We start from the raw sequence: 7,769 nt of genomic DNA on the forward strand, positions 1-7,769 counted from the left end.
AGAAAAACTTGAAAGTTCTGAGACTGCAAGAGTGATGGCGGAAAGCTTAGTTGAGGCCTTGAAGAATAATATGTTGTGGATGCCACACCATGGGATCATAAATGTAAGTATCTCAACCCCTTGAATTATTGAATCATAAATGTTTGTATAAACTCATTTTATGACTTTATCTACGCAGGTTGCAAATTCAATTCTGAACTGGATTGATCTGGACCAAACTGTTGCTAACCTGAAGGTGATTGCGCGTGTAACACCTCGTAAAATATCGATCAATATAATAAAGACACGTGTCATGGACTTTAAACATGTTATAAACCCGGATCATGTTAAAAAGGATATATGAAGAAACTAAAGTGTCAACATGTTAATTATTACCTCTGAGTGACCTTTTAACGTTTTTCAACTTTTGTAAAATATAATTACATTCCCATAAAAATCTGATTAAGATTTCATGGGTATCCGGTTAAAACATGTAATGAATAATTCAATATTCAAAGCCAAGAATTTGGAATCCCATGTGCAAAATCGACAATTTTCATTCAATAACCTCTTTTTACAAAACTCCAAGACAACCAATGCATGGCAATGCATTCTTAGCAATGCAGACCTGATCATATGGGCCTTCCCTGCTGATGATGACCAGAGATTCGAGATATGATAGGTTGCATGGTCAATTGTTAAAAGTTCTCAAAATTTTGTCTCAGGTGGAAGGCTTACGGACCGCAAAGCTCTTCCCTACGGTCCGTAAGACGGCCTAACTGGGCGATAAAAATTTGAATTATGGATACGAACCATAAGGGCTTAAGCTTACGGTCCGAACGGATTATATCTGGGCAGAATAATGGACAGTTGCAGGTTCAGCCAGTTCCACCGCCTTTGTAAGCTAGTTTTTCGATTCTATGGACTTTGCAACTGGTTTTAAACGCCTAGGGACACTTGGGAACATCTGGTAATAGCCTAGGGACACATGCTTTGATCTTAGGACTTGCAAAACACTATATAAAGGCCATGCTTTGATCCTAGGGACACATGTCTGTCACGGGCTTGGGCGTTCAAGTGGGCTTTAAAAAACTAAACATTTAAAATCAAACCAACCAAACAACAACAACCAACCACAGCATGACACCTCACCTCCACCTACGTCCCACGTCTATGCGAATTCTCTAGCCACCCGCCCCACGCCATCTTCAAGCCCCTTGACGGGGCGGTGTTCACGGAGTGGAGGGAGCTCCCACGCCAATTTCAAGACCCCACTCCGAGTAGTCTAACATGACGTTGAAGAAACACCAGATCTAATGACCGGAATCAATCAGATATGGGGATAGGGTTTTTGCATAAAAGGGTTAATCCTCTCGCCGATAACTGATAAGACCCACTTCACCGGAAATCACTGCAAAACAGAAAACGCCGTTAGCCTCGCCATGGGGAGAATGGGGTTCTCTACGTGACCACCCTCCGACGTGAGAATAAGTATAGTGATCTCAAGAAGAAGATGAAGTAGTAAGAATGAAAGTAAGTGAAAGTGAATGAAGATATTGTACCTGAATTCTCATAATAATAACCGAAGTTTGGCGCCAAAAATTTCACGGAAGAAATAACGGAATCTCCTTTTCCATTAATAGTTACCTCCCCATCCATGCACACGGATCGTGATCTTGATCAACGGCTGGGGAGATGCCACGTGGAAAGTGGTTTGATCTAGAGTTACATGTAAATTGTTGCCATCATTGTGATTTCAAAAAAGGCCCCAGATTTTGCCACGTCATATTCGGTTATAACCGAATGAGGTTGTGCACAATGGTCATTTAATGCCTTCTAGAAGATCTACAGCAGTACATCGTTAATCCCTTGCCACGTGTCCATTCTGTTATAACAGAAAAGATTCCTTTTGTTCAAGTCCTCATTTCATACACGCAAGGGTGTTAATTGAACATTTGTCTTTCCATTCTCCGGCGCATGGTTATTGAGAACTGATCTTTCCAAATCTTACTAAGAAACGTTGGGCGGCTACGCAAGATCTGTTCAAGATGAATTTGGAGTGTAATTATGGTATGGTCCTCTGCGGTTGCGCAGGATTTTTGGGACCATACCCCTTCAAGTCCCCCAGTCCAGTGGTGCTCTTATGCGCAAATGGCAAGTAGGTGGAGCACCGGACTATAAAAAATGAAATGTGCGCTTTTGTTGTTGAGAGGTAGACATGTTGCTCGACGCAGGGTATGAATAAACTTCTTTAAGAAGATATTTCTTTTCCTTCAAGATGAAGTTCTCATGATTTGAATTTTGAAAATGCTTGATTTATGGCAAGCAAGTTGGTAAAAGGTACTGTGGTGATGTTGACGTGTGACGGTTGTGTGATAGGCTGTCATCCGTGTCAGACGTCAAACTTTAATTGGGCGTCGTTAGTCGTGATTTCTACGCACGCGTGAAGCCCTTTTTGTTCCCCACTCGCCCTTACTGCCTTGATAACCGTGTTTTCCTGAAAAAGGGGTTTTATGGTTTTCAAGGGCATTAATGGCGATGAGTATATATACCCTTGTACGACTTCTTCTTTAAGCACTTGTCTGCAAACCCTTTTCTTCTTCCTCATTTCTCTTTAAAAAGGTCTGCAATTGTTTTTCCTGATCCCCATGTCCCCCGGCGAAAACCTAGAAAATATTGTAGAAGAGATGTCTTCATCCTTGCCTCCATTGAAGTGGTCTGAAGAGACCTTCAATGATCATGTAAAAAGCTTCAAGTTTCCGGAGAGTTGGCGTGCCATTTATCCCGAAGAAGGGCAAACGGCAGCACAGGCTCTGACCGTTACATTACCTTATTCTGGGATTACTTTGCCGACGGAAACTTCCGGTTGCCGACAACAAAATTTGTTCTTGAAGTTCTGGCTTATTATAAATTCCACTTATCTCAACTACATCTGATGACGGTGGTAGCCCAAGACTAAATAAAATGACTAAATATGTAAATGCTCAAATGGTTAAACGGTTCAATGGTTGAAAAACTGTGAGATGGGAAAAGCGAGGCGGAAACAGTGGCCAGTCACATCCGGAGATCGCTTCACCAACCCATAGCCGCAAAAGCAAAGCAGGTCTGCACAATGCACGCTATTATCCAGGGGTCAAAAGCCTTTAACCCCCGAAAGGGGAAACCCTCCACTACAAGCAAGGTTACTAGTCTAATACATTCTACTTCGGGAGATGTCTTCTCTTATAAATTGACACTTCATTTACTTCAGAAAACATCTCCTGGCCAGCTTTGATTCTCTAATCTCTGGTCATTCATGTGGAGTACTTGCTTACATACAAGTCACTCCTTTTCACATCCACCGCACACATTCCATTTGCTACCACTTCCGAATCTGAGTACATTTCAGAGAAGGATCTTCAGCAAATAACAACAATAAACTAGTAAACCTCCTTCCACGTCTTGCAAACGTGGGGGGACCCCATGACCTGCGTTAGGCAAAGCTGAACCCTTCAACCCTTTTGCCTAACCAACCCAGCTACTACCGTTGGTCTTGTATTTGTTGCATCAACAAGTTGGTGCCCACCGTGGGGCTACGCCGCTATTTCTTCTCAAAAAAGACCTAGTAGTGTAGCTCTCTTCACTTAAAATCACCATGTCTGAAAGTGGATCTCCGGAGAAGTAAATCAGATTCCAAACACTTCTACTCCGGGTAGTAGCCAAGCTCACGTGGCTATACCAACATCTTTCTCAACTCCAGGGAGCACACCCGAGTTCCTCACCTTCAACACACCAACTCCGTCCAGATCTGGGGTCCCATCTCCCAATATCGGTGTCTCTGACACCCCAGCACGTGTTGAACTTACCCCCGAGGGGGTTGCAAACAATTTCCTTGAATTAAGGTCACTTCTCAACCAGCATGTGAGTAAAGAAAGAGAAAAGGGAGTGAGGATTCGTTTAGACTATGACGAACCTGAACCAATACTGTCTCCCGGACCACCTCTACCTCCTTTTACTACAAGAAGTGAGGCTGGTCCCAGTAATCCTTCAAACCCTCACCCTTATCTGTACACTATGACAAATCCTACGGTGCATCCTATCTTCTCTTCCCAACCGATTACTAGTGGTGCTCCTTTGGGACATGAGCTAACACTTGACCAGCTCCTACAGTCCCCAGTAACAAGCTATCCAGCATCTGTAACAACCACGTGGGAGCAAGCTCTGTCCGTGCTCCCTTTAGCACGAAGTGCTGTTATGAACACCCCTCTCGGAATAAACTGCTCGGTTGGTCCAGGAAGCCTTCAAGGCTTCAACCTCATGCCCAATATGATGACCCAGATGATGGCCAACTTCCCGTGGCAACACTTCATTAATCAGGTGCTAGCCACTCAAGGGAATTACGGCAATGGCAATAATGTGGATGCAAGGGCTGAAGAAGACTTGGCTAAACCTTACAAGCTAAGTAACCTTTCATGCTTTTCAAGGCAGATAGCCGATTATGATTTCCAGTCAAAGATTAAGATGTCGTCCCACATCAGAACGTACGATGGGATTGAAGATCCTGAGGACCATCTTCAGATCTTCACTGGTGCAGCCCGAATAGAGAAATGGTCAAACGCTGAATGTTGCCTGATGTTCATGCAAACTCTTGTTGGATCCGCCAGAATCTGGTTCAACGACCTACCTGCTCAAAGCATTTGAAGCTTTGACAACCTGAGCAAGGGTTTTCTGGCCAATTTCTCCCAACAAAGGCGATATGTCAAAGACGCAACAGTGATCTTCCAGATAAAACAACGTGATGATGAAAGTCTTCGTGCGTTCATTGAATGATACAAAAAGGAAGGTCTGACTTATGTAGGGGCGGACGAGAAAATGAGAGTGGCTGGTTTCATGAATGCCATCACCTCTAAATATCTCACAAGAGATTTCAACAAATCCCTGCCCAAGGCCCTGGAAGAGGCTCTTGAAAGGGCCGAAGCTCACATCCGGGGAGAGGAGGCTGTAGACATTAAAGAACAAAGGAAAAGAGGATCCGGCTGGCGAAGCAATAGCCCAGCTAGAAAAAGGGGGAACTTCAACTCCTATGACAGGCGGCCAAAGGGTTCAGACCCTCGAAGGTCTGAAGGCTGGAACCCTTCAAGCAGGGAAAAAGGCATAAGTTTCACACCCCTCACAAAGACCCCTCAAGAAATCCTTGCAACAGAAGAAGTTAAACAAAACTTTCGGCCTCCTAGGCCTCTCCCCAAAAGCAGGAAAAACGAGAACTCCACCCAATACTGTGAGTTCCACGAAGAAAAAGGTCACCACACCAATGATTGCTTCCAACTCAAGAAAAGAATAGAAGAGGCTGTTAAGTCCGGAGAACTCGCTTATTTGGTAAAGGGAGTCCGGGACAAAATGGCTGAAGGAAAGGGCAAGGAAGCAATATGGTGAATTTCGATGGAAGGGTTCCTCATAAAAGACAGCGGTTGGAAGCTTGGGAGCTTCAGTGTGTCTGCTTCCCCCCTACGGAGAAAGACCCTCTTTCTAGCCCTCTTGTGGTAGAAGCTACCGTGGGAACGCTGCAAACATGTAAGGCATACATAGATACTGGGGCAGCCACTGAAATCATGTTCGAAAAATTCTTCAACCGTTTGAGTAATGAAGAACGTTCAAGGCTTCAACCTTCTGGAACCTCTATAAAAGGTATCGCTGACATACCCCTCAAGCCCTTAGGGCAGCTGACCCTTAATGTTTGTTTCAGCGAAGGTTTAAAAGAAAGAACCCAACCATTAACCTTTGTGGTTATCAACATCCCCTCAAGCTATGACGTGATCATCGGAAGACCAGGACAGTGTGCATTTTACATGGCAGTGTCTGTTGGCCATGGCACGGTTAAATTTCCTACCGAGAGGGGCATAGCAACCCTTTAACCCTCTCAGGAAGCTTACATGATTGAAGGTGAAAACAAACAGCGAAGAAGACAGGCAAAGGTTGGTCATAAACCCTAGGTACCCTAAACAACGAATAAGGGTCAATCCAAACCTTTCTCAAGAGACCCTTTCGTACCTTGAAAAATTGCTAACACATTACAGCGATGTATTCGCTTGGTGTCCAGAAGATATGACCGGGATCCCTCGGAATATTGCCGAGCATGAATTAAGAATACCACCGGATGTCAAGCCGGTGGTCCAAAAGAAAAGAAGCCTGGCACCAGAGAGAAGTCTGGCAGCCTGCCAAGAGGTTGAAAAGCTTGTGTCGGCCGGTATTCTCCGAGAAGTCAAGTACCAATCATGGGTTGCAAACCCGGTTATGATCAAGAAACCTGACAACTCTTGGAGGATGTGCATAGATTTCAAGGATCTTAACAAGGCTTGTCCTAAAGATTGCTACCCACTACCGGAAATTGATCTCAAGGTTGACTCCCTCACAGGTTACTCGTTCAAATGCTTTCTTGATGCATACAAAGGTTATCACCAAATCCTCATGAAGAAAGAGGATGAGGAAAAACCAGCCTTTCACACGGACAAAGGGATCTTTTGTTATCAAAAGATGCCTTTCGGCCTCAAAAATGCAGGAGCTACCTATCAACGACTCGTTGACAAAGCCTTCGAAAGCCAAATTGGCAAAAACATGGAGGCATATGTTGACGACTTGGTGATTAAAAGCAAGACGGAATATCAAATGCTTGACGATATTCAAGAGACTTTCAAGAACCTCAGAAAGGTTAACATGAAGCTTAATCTGGAAAAATGCTCATTTGGATTCGAGGAGGGAAAATTCTTGGGTCACATTGTTGGAAAACAAAGCATCAAAGCCAACCCTAACAAAGTGAAAGCCGTCCTCGAAGCCAAACCACCAAAAACCAAGAAGGAGGTTGAAAGCTTAAACGGGAAGCTTGCAGCCTTGAAGCGTTTTACCTCAAAGTTGGCCGAAAGATCTCTGCCCTTCTACAAAACGCTCAAGAACTGCTCAGACAAGAAGGATTTCAAATGGACTGAAGAAGCTAAAGAAGCTTTCAACCAGATGAAGCAACATTTAGCTTCCCTACCAGATATCGCGGCACCAAAAACTGGGGAGTTAATATCGGTGTACCTCTCAATTGCTGACGAGGCCATCAATGCAGTCCTCACCATTGAGCGAGACAAGGCACAGGTACCCGTTTTTTTTTTCAGCAAAACTTTAAAATTAACTGAAATAAAATACCCTCCCCTTGAAAAACTTGCCCTAGCCCTAGTTCAAACAGCTAGAAGGCTTCGAAGGTATTTCCAAGCACACCCCATACAAGTGGTCACCGACCAACCTATTAAGAGTGTGCTTGAAAAACCTGAAAACTCGGGGCGATTAGCCAAATGGGCCATAGAACTGGGTGAGCATAACATCACCTATGTCCCAAGAAAAGCTATCAAGGCACAAGTCTTGGCCGATTTCATTGTGGAAGTCCCAAACCAGGCAATCACTGAAGTAAACGCTACCACTACTGAACCCTCCAACCCTAAAGCCTGGAAGCTTTTTACCGACGGGGCTACAAGCGTTGAAGGGTCAGGGGCTGGGCTAATTTTGATCAACCCAGAAGGGCTAGAATTCACATATGCTCTCCGTTTTAATTTTCAGACCACCAATAACGAAGCTGAATACGAGGCACTAATAGCTGGCCTAAGGCTAGCTAAAGAGATGAAGATCGAAAAGCTTGAAGTGTTCACAGATTCGTTGCTGGTCTCAAGCCAAGTGAATGATAGCTACATAGCTAAGGAACCCAACATGAAAAAATACAGAGAAAAATCCAAGGAACTGATGAGTACCTTCCAGGCATGCAACATCAAACAGATCCT

Source organism: Helianthus annuus, chromosome 3 (genome assembly GCF_002127325.2).
Source record: "Helianthus annuus cultivar XRQ/B chromosome 3, HanXRQr2.0-SUNRISE, whole genome shotgun sequence".
Classification (NCBI taxonomy): Eukaryota; Viridiplantae; Streptophyta; class Magnoliopsida; order Asterales; family Asteraceae; genus Helianthus; species Helianthus annuus.